This window comes from Vespula vulgaris, chromosome 1 (assembly GCF_905475345.1).
Source record: "Vespula vulgaris chromosome 1, iyVesVulg1.1, whole genome shotgun sequence".
Taxonomy (NCBI): Eukaryota; Metazoa; Arthropoda; class Insecta; order Hymenoptera; family Vespidae; genus Vespula; species Vespula vulgaris.
This window is the reverse complement of record NC_066586.1, coordinates 9,409,205-9,429,123: the sequence shown is the minus strand read 5'-3', so window position 1 is coordinate 9,429,123 and position 19,919 is coordinate 9,409,205. Positions and strand designations below refer to the sequence as shown.

General features: G+C 39.6%; 1 long non-coding RNA gene across 1 annotated transcript in view; it reads right to left on the bottom strand.

Annotated features, from left to right (window-relative positions):
- Window positions 1-8,068: 8,068 nt before the first annotated feature.
- LOC127067515 (uncharacterized) overlaps window positions 8,069-19,919 on the bottom strand; it is a 46,389-nt gene continuing 34,538 nt past the window's right edge. The window contains exons 9-12 of the long non-coding RNA XR_007782642.1: window positions 19,310-19,528; window positions 13,705-14,583; window positions 9,308-9,417; window positions 8,069-8,758 (exon numbers count right to left, since the gene is read on the bottom strand). This is a non-coding gene — a long non-coding RNA (uncharacterized LOC127067515). The remainder of the gene's footprint in view (window positions 8,759-9,307; window positions 9,418-13,704; window positions 14,584-19,309; window positions 19,529-19,919) is intronic.

Genomic DNA, 19,919 nt, shown 5'->3' with positions numbered 1-19,919 from the left:
AAGAAGCAAGCAATTAGAAGAGTGTCCTGCCTCCCGTTCGAGATATATCGAACTCTAGAAGGCGGAAAGGAACACGATAAGGTCCACGTTAATAGAATTAAATGTACATTAAGAAACAAGCAATTAGAAGATTGTCCTGCCTCCCGTTCGAGATATATCGAACTCCAGAAGGCGGAAAGGAATACGATAAGGTCCACGTTAATAGAATTAAATGTACATTAAGAAACAAGCAATTAGAAGAGTGTCCTGCCTCCCGTTCGAGATATATCGAACTCTACAAAGCGGAAAGGAATACTATCAGGTCCACGTTAATAGAATTAAATGTACATTAAGAAACAAGCAATTAGAAGAGTGTCCTGCCTCCCGTTCGAGATATATCGAACTCTAGAAGGCGGAAAGGAATACTATAAGGTCCACGTTAATAGAATTAAATGTACATTAAGAAACAAGCTATTAGAAGAGTGTCCTGCCTCCCGTTCGAGATATATCGAACTCGAGAAAGCGGAAAGGAATACTATAAGGTCCACGTTAATAGAATTAAATGTACATTAAGAAACAAGCAATTAGAAGAGTGTCCTGCCTCCCGTTCGAGATATATCGAACTCCAGAAGGCGGAAAGGAATACGATAAGGTCCACGTTAATAGAATTAAATGTACATTAAGAAACAAGCAATTAGAAGAGTGTCCTGCCTCCCGTTCGAGATATATCGAACTCTAGAAGGCGGAAAGGAACACGATAAGGTCCACGTTAATAGAATTAAATGTACATTAAGAAACGAGCAATTAGAAGAGTGTCCTGCCTCCCGTTCGAGATATATCGAACTCCAGAAGGCGGAAAGGAATACGATAAGGTCCATGTTAATAGAATTAAATGTACATTAAGAAACAAGCAATTAGAAGAGTGTCCTGCCTCCCGTTCGAGATATATCGAACTCTAGAAAGCGGAAAGGAATACTATAAGGTCCACGTTAATAGAATTAAATGTACATTAAGAAATACATAAGAAGATGAGGCCAGCGCCATCTCTCGGAGATATATCGAACTTCAGTAGGCGTAATAGAATATTATAGCGACCTCCCCAGTAGAATTAAATATACGTTAAGAAACACATAAGAAGATGAGTGCAGCGCCATCTCTTGGAGAGATATCGAACTACAGAAGGCGTAATAGAATAATATAGCGACCTCCTCAGTAGAATTAAATATACGTTAAGAAACACATAAGAAGATGAGTGCAGCGCCATCTGTTGGAGATATATCGAACTACAGAAGGCGTAATAGAATAATATAGCGACCTCCTCAGTAGAATTAAATATACGTTAAGAAACACATAAGAAGATGAGTGCAGCGCCATCTGTTGGAGATATATCGAACTACAGAAGGCGTAATAGAATAATATAGCGACCTCCTCAGTAGAATTAAATATACGTTAAGAAACACATAAGAAGATGAGTGCAGCGCCATCTCTTGGAGAGATATCGAACTACAGAAGGCGTAATAGAATAATATAGCGACCTCCTCAGTAGAATTAAATATACGTTAAGAAACACATAAGAAGATGAGTGCAGCGCCATCCCTTGGAGAGATATGGAACTAAAGAAGGCGAAATAGAGTAATATAGCGACCTCCTCAGTAGAATCAAAAATATGTCAAAAAACACGCAAGACGACTGCAGCGCCATCTCTTGGAGAGATATCGAACTAAAGAAGGCGAAATAGAGTAAAATAGCGCCCTCCTCAGTAGAATCAAAATTATGTCAAAAAACACGCAAGACGAGTGCAGCGCCATCTCTTGGAGAGATATGGAACTAAAGAAGGCGAAATAGAGTAATATAACGACCTCCTCAGTAGAATCAAAAATATGTCAAAAAATACGCAAGACGACGGCAGCGCCATCTCTCGGAGAGATATCGAACTAAAGAAGGCGAAATAGAGTAAAATAGCGACCTCCTCAGTAGAATCAAAAATATGTCAAAAAACGCGCAAGACGACTGCAGCGCCATCTCCCGGAGATATATCGAACTAAAGAAGGCGAAATAGAGTACAATAGCGACCTCCTCAGTAGAATCAAAAATATGTCAAAAAACACGCAAGACGACTGCAGCGCCATCTCTCGGAGAGATATCGAACTAAAGAAGGCGAAATAGAGTAAAATAGCGACCTCCTCAGTAGAATCAAAAATATATCAAAAAACACGCAAGACGACTGCAGCGCCATCTCTCGGAGAGATATCGAACTAAAGAAGGCGAAATAGAGTAAAATAGCGATCTCCTCAGTAGAATCAAAAATATGTCAAAAAACACGCAAGACGACTGCAGCGCCATCTCTTGGAGAGATATCGAACTAAAGAAGGCGAAATAGAGTAAAATAGCGCCCTCCTCAGTAGAATCAAAATTATGTCAAAAAACACGCAAGACGAGTGCAGCGCCATCTCTTGGAGAGATATGGAACTAAAGAAGGCGAAATAGAGTAATATAACGACCTCCTCAGTAGAATCAAAAATATGTCAAAAAATACGCAAGACGACTGCAGCGCCATCTCTCGGAGAGATATCGAACTAAAGAAGGCGAAATAGAGTAATATAGCGACCTCCTCAGTAGAATCAAAAATATGTCAAAAAACACGCAAGACGACTGCAGCGCCATCTCTCGGAGAGATATCGAACTAAAGAAGGCGAAATAGAGTAAAATAGCGACCTCCTCAGTAGAATCAAAAATATGTCAAAAAACACGCAAGACGACTGCAGCGCCATCTCTCGGAGAGATATCGAACTAAAGAAGGCGAAATAGAGTAAAATAGCGACCTCCTCAGTAGAATCAAAAATATGTCAAAAAACACGCAAGACGACTGCAGCGCCATCTCTCGGAGAGATATCGAACTAAAGAAGGCGAAATAGAGTAAAATAGCGACCTCCTCAGTAGAATCAAAATTATGTCAAAAAACACGCAAGACGACTGCAGCGCCATCTCTCGGAGAGATATCGAACTAAAGAAGGCGAAATAGAGTAAAATAGCGCCCTCCTCAGTAGAATCAAAATTATGTCAAAAAATACGCAAGACGACTGCAGCGCCATCTCTCGGAGAGATATCGAACTAAAGAAGGCGAAATAGAGTAATATAGCGACCTCCTCAGTAGAATCAAAAATATGTCAAAAAACACGCAAGACGACTGCAGCGCCATCTCTCGGAGAGATATCGAACTAAAGAAGGCGAAATAGAGTAAAATAGCGACCTCCTCAGTAGAATCAAAAATATGTCAAAAAACACGCAAGACGACTGCAGCGCCATCTCTCGGAGAGATATCGAACTAAAGAAGGCGAAATAGAGTAAAATAGCGCCCTCCTCAGTAGAATCAAAATTATGTCAAAAAATACGCAAGACGACTGCAGCGCCATCTCTCGGAGAGATATCGAACTAAAGAAGGCGAAATAGAGTAATATAGCGACCTCCTCAGTAGAATCAAAAATATGTCAAAAAACACGCAAGACGACTGCAGCGCCATCTCTCGGAGAGATATCGAACTAAAGAAGGCGAAATAGAGTAAAATAGCGACCTCCTCAGTAGAATCAAAATTATGTCAAAAAACACGCAAGACGACTGCAGCGCCATCTCTCGGAGAGATATCGAACTAAAGAAGGCGAAATAGAGTAAAATAGCGACCTCCTCAGTAGAATCAAAAATATGTCAAAAAACACGCAAGACGACTGCAGCGCCATCTCTCGGAGAGATATCGAACTAAAGAAGGCGAAATAGAGTAAAATAGCGACCTCCTCAGTAGAATCAAAAATATGTCAAAAAACACGCAAGACGACTGCAGCGCCATCTCTCGGAGAGATATCGAACTAAAGAAGGCGAAATAGAGTAAAATAGCGACCTCCTCAGTAGAATCAAAAATATGTCAAAAAACACGCAAGACGACTGCAGCGCCATCTCTCGGAGAGATATCGAACTAAAGAAGGCGAAATAGAGTAAAATAGCGACCTCCTCAGTAGAATCAAAAATATGTCAAAAAACACGCAAGACGACTGCAGCGCCATCTCTCGGAGAGATATCGAACTAAAGAAGGCGAAATAGAGTAAAATAGCGACCTCCTCAGTAGAATCAAAAATATGTCAAAAAACACGCAAGACGACTGCAGCGCCATCTCTCGGAGAGATATCAAACTAAAGAAGGCGAAATAGAGTAATATAGCGACCTCCTCAGTAGAATCAAAAATATGTCAAAAAACACGCAAGACGACTGCAGCGCCATCTCTCGGAGAGATATCGAACTAAAGAAGGCGAAATAGAGTAAAATAGCGACCTCCTCAGTAGAATCAAAAATATGTCAAAAAACACGCAAGACGACTGCAGCGCCATCTCTCGGTGAGATATCGAACTAAAGAAGGCGAAATAGAGTAAAATAGCGACCTCCTCAGTAGAATCAAAAATATGTCAAAAAACACGCAAGACGACTGCAGCGCCATCTCTCGGAGAGATATCGAACTAAAGAAGGCGAAATAGAGTAAAATAGCGACCTCCTCAGTAGAATCAAAAATATGTCAAAAAACACGCAAGACGACTGCAGCGCCATCTCTCGGAGAGATATCGAACTAAAGAAGGCGAAATAGAGTAATATAGCGACCTCCTCAGTAGAACTAAAAGTATGTCAAAAAACACACAATTATTCTATCTCGCCTTCTTTAGTTCCATATCTCTCCAAGAGATGGCGCTGCAGTCGTCTTGCGTGTTTTTTGACATAATTTTGATTCTACTGAGGAGGGCGCTATATTACTCTATTTCGCCTTCTTTAGTTCGATATCTCTCCGAGAGATGGCGCTGCAGTCGTCTTGCGTGTTTTTTGACATATTTTTGATTCTACTGAGGAGGTCGCTATTTTACTCTATTTCGCCTTCTTTAGTTCGATATCTCTCCGAGAGATGGCGCTGCAGTCGTCTTGCGTGTTTTTTGACATATTTTTGATTCTACTGAGGAGGTCGCTATTTTACTCTATTTCGCCTTCTTTAGTTCGATATCTCTCCGAGAGATGGCGCTGCAGTCGTCTTGCGTGTTTTTTGACATATTTTTGATTCTACTGAGGAGGTCGCTATTTTACTCTATTTCGCCTTCTTTAGTTCGATATCTCACCGAGAGATGGCGCTGCAGTCGTCTTGCGTGTTTTTTGACATATTTTTGATTCTACTGAGGAGGTCGCTATTTTACTCTATTTCGCCTTCTTTAGTTCGATATCTCTCCGAGAGATGGCGCTGCAGTCGTCTTGCGTGTTTTTTGACATATTTTTGATTCTACTGAGGAGGTCGCTATTTTACTCTATTTCGCCTTCTTTAGTTCGATATCTCTCCGAGAGATGGCGCTGCAGTCGTCTTGCGTGTTTTTTGACATATTTTTGATTCTACTGAGGAGGTCGCTATTTTACTCTATTTCGCCTTCTTTAGTTCGATATCTCTCCGAGAGATGGCGCTGCAGTCGTCTTGCGTGTTTTTTGACATATTTTTGATTCTACTGAGGAGGTCGCTATATTACTCTATTTCGCCTTCTTTAGTTCGATATCTCTCCGAGAGATGGCGCTGCAGTCGTCTTGCGTGTTTTTTGACATATTTTTGATTCTACTGAGGAGGTCGCTATTTTACTCTATTTCGCCTTCTTTAGTTCGATATCTCTCCGAGAGATGGCGCTGCAGTCGTCTTGCGTGTTTTTTGACATATTTTTGATTCTACTGAGGAGGTCGCTATATTACTCTATTTCGCCTTCTTTAGTTCGATATCTCTCCGAGAGATGGCGCTGCAGTCGTCTTGCGTATTTTTTGACATATTTTTGATTCTACTGAGGAGGTCGTTATATTACTCTATTTCGCCTTCTTTAGTTCCATATCTCTCCAAGAGATGGCGCTGCACTCGTCTTGCGTGTTTTTTGACATAATTTTGATTCTACTGAGGAGGGCGCTATTTTACTCTATTTCGCCTTCTTTAGTTCGATATCTCTCCGAGAGATGGCGCTGTAGTCGTCTTGCGTGTTTTTTGACATATTTTTGATTCTACTGAGGAGGTCGCTATATTACTCTATTTCGCCTTCTTTAGTTCGATATCTCTCCGAGAGATGGCGCTGCAGTCGTCTTGCGTGTTTTTTGACATATTTTTGATTCTACTGAGGAGGTCGCTATTTTACTCTATTTCGCCTTCTTTAGTTCGATATCTCTCCGAGAGATGGCGCTGCAGTCGTCTTGCGTGTTTTTTGACATATTTTTGATTCTACTGAGGAGGTCGCTATATTACTCTATTTCGCCTTCTTTAGTTCGATATCTCTCCGAGAGATGGCGCTGCAGTCGTCTTGCGTGTTTTTTGACATATTTTTGATTCTACTGAGGAGGTCGCTATTTTACTCTATTTCGCCTTCTTTAGTTCGATATCTCTCCGAGAGATGGCGCTGCAGTCGTCTTGCGTGTTTTTTGACATATTTTTGATTCTACTGAGGAGGTCGCTATATTACTCTATTTCGCCTTCTTTAGTTCGATATCTCTCCGAGAGATGGCGCTGCAGTCGTCTTGCGTATTTTTTGACATATTTTTGATTCTACTGAGGAGGTCGTTATATTACTCTATTTCGCCTTCTTTAGTTCCATATCTCTCCAAGAGATGGCGCTGCACTCGTCTTGCGTGTTTTTTGACATAATTTTGATTCTACTGAGGAGGGCGCTATTTTACTCTATTTCGCCTTCTTTAGTTCGATATCTCTCCAAGAGATGGCGCTGCAGTCGTCTTGCGTGTTTTTTGACATATTTTTGATTCTACTGAGGAGATCGCTATTTTACTCTATTTCTCCTTCTTTAGTTCGATATCTCTCCGAGAGATGGCGCTGCAGTCGTCTTGCGTGTTTTTTGACATATTTTTGATTCTACTGAGGAGGTCGCTATTTTACTCTATTTCGCCTTCTTTAGTTCGATATCTCTCCGAGAGATGGCGCTGCAGTCGTCTTGCGTGTTTTTTGACATATTTTTGATTCTACTGAGGAGGTCGCTATTTTACTCTATTTCGCCTTCTTTAGTTCGATATCTCTCCGAGAGATGGCGCTGCAGTCGTCTTGCGTGTTTTTTGACATATTTTTGATTCTACTGAGGAGGTCGCTATTGTACTCTATTTCGCCTTCTTTAGTTCGATATATCTCCGGGAGATGGCGCTGCAGTCGTCTTGCGTGTTTTTTGACATATTTTTGATTCTACTGAGGAGGTCGCTATTTTACTCTATTTCGCCTTCTTTAGTTCGATATCTCTCCGAGAGATGGCGCTGCAGTCGTCTTGCGTGTTTTTTGACATATTTTTGATTCTACTGAGGAGGTCGCTATATTACTCTATTTCGCCTTCTTTAGTTCCATATCTCTCCAAGGGATGGCGCTGCACTCATCTTCTTATGTGTTTCTTAACGTATATTTAATTCTACTGAGGAGGTCGCTATATTATTCTATTACGCCTTCTGTAGTTCGATATCTCTCCAAGAGATGGCGCTGCACTCATCTTCTTATGTGTTTCTTAACGTATATTTAATTCTACTGAGGAGGTCGCTATATTATTCTATTACGCCTTCTGTAGTTCGATATATCTCCAACAGATGGCGCTGCACTCATCTCCTTATGTGTTTCTTAACGTATATTTAATTCTACTGAGGAGGTCGCTATATTATTCTATTACGCATTCTGTAGTTCGATATATCTCCAACAGATGGCGCTGCACTCATCTTCTTATGTGTTTCTTAACGTATATTTAATTCTACTGAGGAGGTCGCTATATTATTCTATTACGCCTTCTGTAGTTCGATATATCTCCAACAGATGGCGCTGCACTCATCTTCTTATGTGTTTCTTAACGTATATTTAATTCTACTGAGGAGGTCGCTATATTATTCTATTACGCCTTCTGTAGTTCGATATCTCTCCAAGAGATGGCGCTGCACTCATCTTCTTATGTGTTTCTTAACGTATATTTAATTCTACTGGGGAGGTCGCTATAATATTCTATTACGCCTACTGAAGTTCGATATATCTCCGAGAGATGGCGCTGGCCTCATCTTCTTATGTATTTCTTAATGTACATTTAATTCTATTAACGTGGACCTTATAGTATTCCTTTCCGCTTTCTAGAGTTCGATATATCTCGAACGGGAGGCAGGACACTCTTCTAATTGCTTGTTTCTTAATGTACATTTAATTCTATTAACATGGACCTTATCGTATTCCTTTCCGCCTTCTGGAGTTCGATATATCTCGAACGGGAGGCAGGACACTCTTCTAATTGCTCGTTTCTTAATGTACATTAAATTCTATTAACGTGGACCTTATCGTGTTCCTTTCCGCCTTCTAGAGTTCGATATATCTCGAACGGGAGGCAGGACACTCTTCTAATTGCTTGTTTCTTAATGTACATTTAATTCTATTAACGTGGACCTTATAGTATTCCTTTCCGCTTTCTAGAGTTCGATATATCTCGAACGGGAGGCAGGACACTCTTCTAATAGCTTGTTTCTTAATGTACATTTAATTCTATTAACGTGGACCTTATCGTATTCCTTTCCGCTTTCTAGAGTTCGATATATCTCGAACGGGAGGCAGGACACTCTTCTAATTGCTTGTTTCTTAATGTACATTTAATTCTATTAACGTGGACCTTATCGTATTCCTTTCCGCCTTCTGGAGTTCGATATATCTCGAACGGGAGGCAGGACACTCTTCTAATTGCTTGTTTCTTAATGTACATTTAATTCTATTAACGTGGACCTTATAGTATTCCTTTCCGCTTTCTAGAGTTCGATATATCTCGAACGGAGGCAGGACACTCTTCTAATTGCTTGTTTCTTAATGTACATTTAATTCTATTAACGGGGACATTATAGTATTCCTTTCCGCTTTCTAGAGTTCGATATATCTCGAACGGGAGGCAGGACACTCTTCTAATTGCTTGTTTCTTAATGTGCATTTAATTCTATTAACGTGGACCTTATCGTATTCCTTTCCGCCTTCAGGAGTTCGATATATCTCGAACGGGAGGCAGGACACTCTTCTAATTGCTTGTTTCTTAATGTACATTTAATTCTGTTAACGTGGACCTTATCGTGTTCTTTTCCGCCTTCTAGAGTTCGATATATCTCGAACGGAAGGCAGGACACTCTTCTAATTGCTTGTTTCTTAATGTACATTTAATTCTATTTACGTGGACCTTATAGCATTCCTTTCCGCCTTCTGGAGTTCGATATATCTCGAACGGGAGGCAGAACAATCTTCTAATTGCTTGTTTCTTAATGTACATTTAATTCTATTAACGTGGACCTTATAGTATTCCTTTCCGCTTTCTAGAGTTCGATATATCTCGAACGGGAGGCAGGACACTCTTCTAATTGCTTGTTTCTTAATGTACATTTAATTCTATTAACGTGGACCTTATCGTATTCCTTTCCGCCTTCAGGAGTTCGATATATCTCGAACGGGAGGCAGGACACTCTTCTAATTGCTTGTTTCTTAATGTACATTTAATTCTATTTACGTGGACCTTATAGCATTCCTTTCCGCTTTCTAGAGTTCGATATATCTCGAACGGGAGGCAGGACACTCTTCTAATTGCTTGTTTCTTAATGTACATTTAATTCTATTAACGTGGACCTTATCGCATTCCTTTCCGCCTTCTGGAGTTCGATATATCTCGAACGGGAGGCAGGACACTCTTCTAATAGCTTGTTTCTTAATGTACATTTAATTCTATTAACGTGGACCTTATAGTATTCCTTTCCGCTTTCTAGAGTTCGATATATCTCGAACGGGAGGCAGGACACTCTTCTAATTGCTTGTTTCTTAATGTACATTTAATTCTATTAACGTGGACCTTATCGTATTCCTTTCCGCCTTCTGGAGTTCGATATATCTCGAACGGGAGGCAGGACAATCTTCTAATTGCTTGTTTCTTAATGTACATTTAATTCTATTAACGTGGACCTTATAGTATTCCTTTCCGCTTTCTAGAGTTCGATATATCTCGAACGGAGGCAGGACACTCTTCTAATTGCTTGTTTCTTAATGTACATTTAATTCTATTAACGTGGACCTTATCGTATTCCTTTCCGCCTTCTAGAGTTCGATATATCTCGAACGGGAGGCAGGACACTCTTCTAATTGCTTGTTTCTTAATGTACATTTAATTCTATTAACGTGGACCTTATCGTATTCCTTTCCGCCTTCTCGAGTTCGATATATCTCGAACGGGAGGCAGGACACTCTTCTAATTGCTTGTTTCTTAATGTACATTTAATTCTATTAACGTGGACCTTATCGTGTTCCTTTCCGCCTTCTGGAGGTCGGTATATCTCGAACGGGAGGCAGGACACTCTTCTAATTGCTTGTTTCTTAATGTACATTTAATTCTATTAACGTGGACCTTATAGCATTCCTTTCCGCTTTCTAGAGTTCGATATATCTCGAACGGGAGGCAGGACACTCTTCTAATTGCTTGTTTCTTAATGTACATTTAATTCTATTAACGTGGACCTTATCGTATTCCTTTCCGCCTTCTGGAGTTCGATATATCTCGAACGGGAGGCAGGACACTCTTCTAATAGCTTGTTTCTTAATGTACATTTAATTCTATTAACGTGGACCTTATAGTATTCCTTTCCGCTTTCTAGAGTTCGATATATCTCGAACGGGAGGCAGGACACTCTTCTAATTGCTTGTTTCTTAATGTACATTTAATTCTATTAACGTGGACATTATCGTATTCCTTTCCGCCTTCTGGAGTTCGATATATCTCCAACGGGAGGCAGGACAGTCTTCTAATTGCTTGTTTCTTAATGTACATTTAATTCTATTAACGTGGACCTTATCGTATTCCTTTCCGCCTTCTGGAGTTCGATATATCTCGAACGGGAGGCAGGACACTCTTCTAATTGCTTGTTTCTTAATGTACATTTAATTCTATTAACGTGGACCTTATCGTATTCCTTTCCGCCTTCTGGAGTTCGATATATCTCGAACGGGAGGAAGGACAATCTTCTAATTGCTCATTTCTTAATGTACATTTAATTCTATTAACGTGGACCTTATAGTATTCCTTTCCGCTTTCTAGAGTTCGATATATCTCGAACGGAGGCAGGACACTCTTCTAATTGCTTGTTTCTTAATGTACATTTAATTCTATTAACGTGGACCTTATCGTATTCCTTTCCGCCTTCTGGAGTTCGATATATCTCGAACGGGAGGCAGGACAATCTTCTAATTGCTTGTTTCTTAATGTACATTTAATTCTATTAACGGGGACATTATAGTATTCCTTTCCGCTTTCTAGAGTTCGATATATCTCGAACGGGAGGCAGGACACTCTTCTAATTGCTTGTTTCTTAATGTACATTTAATTCTATTAACGTGGACCTTATCGTATTCCTTTCCGCCTTCAGGAGTTCGATATATCTCGAACGGGAGGCAGGACACTCTTCTAATTGCTTGTTTCTTAATGTACATTTAATTCTGTTAACGTGGACCTTATCGTGTTCTTTTCCGCCTTCTAGAGTTCGATATATCTCGAACGGAAGGCAGGACACTCTTCTAATTGCTTGTTTCTTAATGTACATTTAATTCTATTAACGTGGACCTTATAGCATTCCTTTCCGCCTTCTGGAGTTCGATATATCTCGAACGGGAGGCAGGACACTCTTCTAATTGCTTGTTTCTTAATGTACATTTAATTCTATTAACGTGGACCTTATCGTATTCCTTTCCGCCTTCTGGAGTTCGATATATCTCGAACGGGAGGCAGGACACTCTTCTAATTGCTTGTTTCTTAATGTACATTTAATTCTGTTAACGTGGACCTTATCGTGTTCTTTTCCGCCTTCTAGAGTTCGATATATCTCGAACGGAAGGCAGGACACTCTTCTAATTGCTTGTTTCTTAATGTACATTTAATTCTATTTACGTGGACCTTATCGTATTCCTTTCCGCCTTCTGGAGTTCGATATATCTCGAACGGGAGGCAGGACAATCTTCTAATTGCTTGTTTCTTAATGTACATTTAATTCTATTAACGTGGACCTTATCGTATTCCTTTCCGCCTTCTGGAGTTCGATATATCTCGAACGGGAGGCAGGACACTCTTCTAATTGCTTGTTTCTTAATGTACATTTAATTCTATTAACGTGGACCTTATCGTATTCCTTTCCGCCTTCTGGAGTTCGATATATCTCGAACGGGAGGAAGGACAATCTTCTAATTGCTTGTTTCTTAATGTACATTTAATTCTATTAACGTGGACCTTATAGTATTCCTTTCCGCTTTCTAGAGTTCGATATATCTCGAACGGAGGCAGGACACTCTTCTAATTGCTTGTTTCTTAATGTACATTTAATTCTATTAACGTGGACCTTATCGTATTCCTTTCCGCCTTCTGGAGTTCGATATATCTCGAACGGGAGGCAGGACAATCTTCTAATTGCTTGTTTCTTAATGTACATTTAATTCTATTAACGTGGACCTTATAGTATTCCTTTCCGCTTTCTAGAGTTCGATATATCTCGAACGGGAGGCAGGACACTCTTCTAATTGCTTGTTTCTTAATGTACATTTAATTCTATTAACGTGGACCTTATCGTATTCCTTTCCGCCTTCAGGAGTTCGATATATCTCGAACGGGAGGCAGGACACTCTTCTAATTGCTTGTTTCTTAATGTACATTTAATTCTATTAACGTGGACCTTATCGTATTCCTTTCCGCCTTCTGGAGTTCGATATATCTCGAACGGGAGGCAGGACAATCTTCTAATTGCTTGTTTCTTAATGTACATTTAATTCTATTAACGTGGACCTTATAGTATTCCTTTCCGCTTTCTAGAGTTCGATATATCTCGAACGGGAGGCAGGACACTCTTCTAATTGCTTGTTTCTTAAAGTACATTTAATTCTATTAACGTGGACCTTATCGTATTCCTTTCCCCCTTTTGGAGTTCGATATATCTCGAACGGGAGGCAGGACACTCTTCTAATTGCTTGTTTCTTAATGTACATTTAATTCTGTTAACGTGGACCTTATCGTGTTCTTTTCCGCCTTCTAGAGTTCGATATATCTCGAACGGAAGGCAGGACACTCTTCTAATTGCTTGTTTCTTAATGTACATTTAATTCTATTTACGTGGACCTTATAGCATTCCTTTCCGCTTTCTAGAGTTCGATATATCTCGAACGGGAGGCAGGACACTCTTCTAATTGCTTGTTTCTTAATGTACATTTAATTCTATTAACGTGGACCTTATCGTATTCCTTTCCGCCTTCTGGAGTTCGATATATCTCGAACGGGAGGCAGGACACTCTTCTAATAGCTTGTTTCTTAATGTACATTTAATTCTATTAACGTGGACCTTATAGTATTCCTTTCCGCCTTCTGGAGTTCGATATATCTCGAACGGGAGGCAGGACAATCTTCTAATTGCTTGTTTCTTAATGTACATTTAATTCTATTAACGTGGACCTTATAGTATTCCTTTCCGCTTTCTAGAGTTCGATATATCTCGAACGGGAGGCAGGACACTCTTCTAATAGCTTGTTTCTTAATGTACATTTAATTCTATTAACGTGGACCTTATCGTATTCCTTTCCGCTTTCTAGAGTTCGATATATCTCGAACGGGAGGCAGGACACTCTTCTAATAGCTTGTTTCTTAATGTACATTTAATTCTATTAACGTGGACCTTATCGTATTCCTTTCCGCTTTCTAGAGTTCGATATATCTCGAACGGGAGGCAGGACACTCTTCTAATTGCTTGTTTCTTAATGTACATTTAATTCTATTAACGTGGACCTTATCGTATTCCTTTCCGCCTTCTGGAGTTCGATATATCTCGAACGGGAGGAAGGACAATCTTCTAATTGCTTGTTTCTTAATGTACATTTAATTCTATTAACGTGGACCTTATAGTATTCCTTTCCGCCTTCTGGAGTTCGATATATCTCGAACGGGAGGCAGGACAATCTTCTAATTGCTTGTTTCTTAATGTACATTTAATTCTATTAACGTGGACCTTATAGTATTCCTTTCCGCTTTCTAGAGTTCGATATATCTCGAACGGAGGCAGGACACTCTTCTAATTGCTTGTTTCTTAATGTACATTTAATTCTATTAACGTGGACCTTATCGTGTTCCTTTCCGCCTTCTGGAGTTCGATATATCTCGAACGGGAGGCAGGACACTCTTCTAATTGCTTGTTTCTTAATGTACATTTAATTCTATTAACGTGGACCTTATAGCATTCCTTTCCGCTTTCTAGAGTTCGATATATCTCGAACGGGAGGCAGGACACTCTTCTAATTGCTTGTTTCTTAATGTACATTTAATTCTATTAACGTGGACCTTATCGTATTCCTTTCCGCCTTCTGGAGTTCGATATATCTCCAACGGGAGGCAGGACAGTCTTCTAATTGCTTGTTTCTTAATGTACATTTAATTCTATTAACGTGGACCTTATCGTATTCCTTTCCGCCTTCTGGAGTTCGATATATCTCGAACGGGAGGCAGGACACTCTTCTAATTGCTTGTTTCTTAATGTACATTTAATTCTATTAACGTGGACCTTATCGTATTCCTTTCCGCCTTCTGGAGTTCGATATATCTCGAACGGGAGGAAGGACAATCTTCTAATTGCTTGTTTCTTAATGTACATTTAATTCTATTAACGTGGACCTTATAGTATTCCTTTCCGCTTTCTAGAATTCGATATATCTCGAACGGAGGCAGGACACTCTTCTAATTGCTTGTTTCTTAATGTACATTTAATTCTATTAACGTGGACCTTATCGTATTCCTTTCCGCCTTCTGGAGTTCGATATATCTCGAACGGGAGGCAGGACAATCTTCTAATTGCTTGTTTCTTAATGTACATTTAATTCTATTAACGTGGACATTATAGTATTCCTTTCCGCTTTCTAGAGTTCGATATATCTCGAACGGGAGGCAGGACACTCTTCTAATTGCTTGTTTCTTAATGTACATTTAACTCTATTAACGTGGACCTTATCGTATTCCTTTCCGCCTTCAGGAGTTCGATATATCTCGAACGGAGGCAGGACACTCTTCTAATTGCTTGTTTCTTAATGTACATTTAATTCTATTAACGTGGACCTTATCGTGTTCCTTTCCGCCTTCTGGAGTTCGATATATCTCGAACGGGAGGCAGGACACTCTTCTAATTGCTTGTTTCTTAATGTACATTTAATTCTATTAACGTGGACCTTATAGCATTCCTTTCCGCTTTCTAGAGTTCGATATATCTCGAACGGGAGGCAGGACACTCTTCTAATTGCTTGTTTCTTAATGTACATTTAATTCTATTAACGTGGACCTTATCGTATTCCTTTCCGCCTTCTGGAGTTCGATATATCTCGAACGGGAGGCAGGACACTCTTCTAATAGCTTGTTTCTTAATGTACATTTAATTCTATTAACGTGGACCTTATAGTATTCCTTTCCGCTTTCTAGAGTTCGATATATCTCGAACGGGAGGCAGGACACTCTTCTAATTGCTTGTTTCTTAATGTACATTTAATTCTATTAACGTGGACCTTATCGTATTCCTTTCCGCCTTCTGGAGTTCGATATATCTCCAACGGGAGGCAGGACAGTCTTCTAATTGCTTGTTTCTTAATGTACATTTAATTCTATTAACGTGGACCTTATCGTATTCCTTTCCGCCTTCTGGAGTTCGATATATCTCGAACGGGAGGCAGGACACTCTTCTAATTGCTTGTTTCTTAATGTACATTTAATTCTATTAACGTGGACCTTATCGTATTCCTTTCCGCCTTCTGGAGTTCGATATATCTCGAACGGGAGGAAGGACAATCTTCTAATTGCTTGTTTCTTAATGTACATTTAATTCTATTAACGTGGACCTTATAGTATTCCTTTCCGCTTTCTAGAATTCGATATATCTCGAACGGAGGCAGGACACTCTTCTAATTGCTTGTTTCTTAATGTACATTTAATTCTATTAACGTGGACCTTATCGTATTCCTTTCCGCCTTCTGGAGTTCGATATATCTCGAACGGGAGGCAGGACAATCTTCTAATTGCTTGTTTCTTAATGTACATTTAATTCTATTAACGTGGACATTATAGTATTCCTTTCCGCTTTCTAGAGTTCGATATATCTCGAACGGGAGGCAGGACACTCTTCTAATTGCTTGTTTCTTAATGTACATTTAATTCTATTAACGTGGACCTTATCGTATTCCTTTCCGCCTTCAGGAGTTCGATATATCTCGAACGGGAGGCAGGACACTCTTCTAATTGCTTGTTTCTTAATGTACATTTAATTCTGTTAACGTGGACCTTATCGTGTTCTTTTCCGCCTTCTAGAGTTCGATATATCTCGAACGGAAGGCAGGACACTCTTCTAATTGCTTGTTTCTTAATGTACATTTAATTCTATTAACGTGGACCTTATAGCATTCCTTTCCGCCTTCTGGAGTTCGATATATCTCGAACGGGAGGCAGGACACTCTTCTAATTGCTTGTTTCTTAATGTACATTTAATTCTATTAACGTGGACCTTATCGTATTCCTTTCCGCCTTCTGGAGTTCGATATATCTCGAACGGGAGGCAGGACACTCTTCTAATTGCTTGTTTCTTAATGTACATTTAATTCTGTTAACGTGGACCTTATCGTGTTCTTTTCCGCCTTCTAGAGTTCGATATATCTCGAACGGAAGGCAGGACAATCTTCTAATTGCTTGTTTCTTAATGTACATTTAATTCTATTAACGTGGACCTTATCGTATTCCTTTCCGCCTTCTGGAGTTCGATATATCTCGAACGGGAGGCAGGACAATCTTCTAATTGCTTGTTTCTTAATGTACATTTAATTCTATTAACGTGGACCTTATAGTATTCCTTTCCGCTTTCTAGAGTTCGATATATCTCGAACGGGAGGCAGGACACTCTTCTAATTGCTTGTTTCTTAATGTACATTTAATTCTATTAACGTGGACCTTATCGTATTCCTTTCCCCCTTTTGGAGTTCGATGTATCTCGAACGGGAGGCAGGACACTCTTCTAATTGCTTGTTTCTTAATGTACATTTAATTCTGTTAACGTGGACCTTATCGTGTTCTTTTCCGCCTTCTAGAGTTCGATATATCTCGAACGGAAGGCAGGACACTCTTCTAATTGCTTGTTTCTTAATGTACATTTAATTCTATTAACGTGGACCTTATAGCATTCCTTTCCGCTTTCTAGAGTTCGATATATCTCGAACGGGAGGCAGGACACTCTTCTAATTGCTTGTTTCTTAATGTACATTTAATTCTATTAACGTGGACCTTATCGTATTCCTTTCCGCCTTCTGGAGTTCGATATATCTCGAACGGGAGGCAGGACACTCTTCTAATAGCTTGTTTCTTAATGTACATTTAATTCTATTAACGTGGACCTTATAGTATTCCTTTCCGCTTTCTAGAGTTCGATATATCTCGAACGGGAGGCAGGACACTCTTCTAATTGCTTGTTTCTTAATGTACATTTAATTCTATTAACGTGGACCTTATCGTATTCCTTTCCGCCTTCTGGAGTTCGATATATCTCCAACGGGAGGCAGGACAGTCTTCTAATTGCTTGTTTCTTAATGTACATTTAATTCTATTAACGTGGACCTTATCGTATTCCTTTCCGCCTTCTGGAGTTCGATATATCTCGAACGGGAGGCAGGACACTCTTCTAATTGCTTGTTTCTTAATGTACATTTAATTCTATTAACGTGGACCTTATCGTATTCCTTTCCGCCTTCTGGAGTTCGATATATCTCGAACGGGAGGAAGGACAATCTTCTAATTGCTTGTTTCTTAATGTACATTTAATTCTATTAACGTGGACCTTATAGTATTCCTTTCCGCTTTCTAGAGTTCGATATATCTCGAACGGAGGCAGGACACTCTTCTAATTGCTTGTTTCTTAATGTACATTTAATTCTATTAACGTGGACCTTATCGTATTCCTTTCCGCCTTCTGGAGTTCGATATATCTCGAACGGGAGGCAGGACAATCTTCTAATTGCTTGTTTCTTAATGTACATTTAATTCTATTAACGTGGACCTTATAGTATTCCTTTCCGCTTTCTAGAGTTCGATATATCTCGAACGGGAGGCAGGACACTCTTCTAATTGCTTGTTTCTTAATGTACATTTAATTCTATTAACGTGGACCTTATCGTATTCCTTTCCGCCTTCAGGAGTTCGATATATCTCGAACGGGAGGCAGGACACTCTTCTAATTGCTTGTTTCTTAATGTACATTTAATTCTATTAACGTGGACCTTATCGTATTCCTTTCCGCCTTCTGGAGTTCGATATATCTCGAACGGGAGGCAGGACAATCTTCTAATTGCTTGTTTCTTAATGTACATTTAATTCTATTAACGTGGACCTTATAGTATTCCTTTCCGCTTTCTAGAGTTCGATATATCTCGAACGGGAGGCAGGACACTCTTCTAATTGCTTGTTTCTTAATGTACATTTAATTCTATTAACGTGGACCTTATCGTATTCCTTTCCCCCTTTTGGAGTTCGATATATCTCGAACGGGAGGCAGGACACTCTTCTAATTGCTTGTTTCTTAATGTACATTTAATTCTGTTAACGTGGACCTTATCGTGTTCTTTTCCGCCTTCTAGAGTTCGATATATCTCGAACGGAAGGCAGGACACTCTTCTAATTGCTTGTTTCTTAATGTACATTTAATTCTATTTACGTGGACCTTATAGCATTCCTTTCCGCTTTCTAGAGTTCGATATATCTCGAACGGGAGGCAGGACACTCTTCTAATAGCTTGTTTCTTAATGTACATTTAATTCTATTAACGTGGACCTTATAGTATTCCTTTCCGCTTTCTAGAGTTCGATATATCTCGAACGGGAGGCAGGACACTCTTCTAATTGCTTGTTTCTTAATGTACATTTAATTCTATTAACGTGGACCTTATCGTATTCCTTTCCGCCTTCTGGAGTTCGATATATCTCGAACGGGAGGCAGGACAATCTTCTAATTGCTTGTTTCTTAATGTACATTTAATTCTATTAACGTGGACCTTATCGTGTTCCTTTCCGCCTTCTCGAGTTCGATATATCTCGAACGGGAGGCAGGACACTCTTCTAATTGCTTGTTTCTTAATGTACATTTAATTCTATTAACGTGGACCTTATCGTGTTCCTTTCCGCCTTCTGGAGTTCGATATATCTCGAACGGGAGGCAGGACACTCTTCTAATTGCTTGTTTCTTAATGTACATTTAATTCTATTAACGTGGACCTTATAGTATTCCTTTCCGCTTTCTAGAGTTCGATATATCTCGAACGGAGGCAGGACACTCTTCTAATTGCTTGTTTCTTAATGTACATTTAATTCTATTAACGTGGACCTTATCGTATTCCTTTCCGCCTTCTAGAGTTCGATATATCTCGAACGGGAGGCAGGACACTCTTCTAATTGCTTGTTTCTTAATGTACATTTAATTCTATTAACGTGGACCTTATCGTATTCCTTTCCGCCTTCTCGAGTTCGATATATCTCGAACGGGAGGCAGGACACTCTTCTAATTGCTTGTTTCTTAATGTACATTTAATTCTATTAACGTGGACCTTATCGTGTTCCTTTCCGCCTTCTGGAGTTCGATATATCTCGAACGGGAGGCAGGACACTCTTCTAATTGCTTGTTTCTTAATGTACATTTAATTCTATTAACGTGGACCTTATAGCATTCCTTTCCGCTTTCTAGAGTTCGATATATCTCGAACGGGAGGCAGGACACTCTTCTAATTGCTTGTTTCTTAATGTACATTTAATTCTATTAACGTGGACCTTATCGTATTCCTTTCCGCCTTCTGGAGTTCGATATATCTCGAACGGGAGGCAGGACACT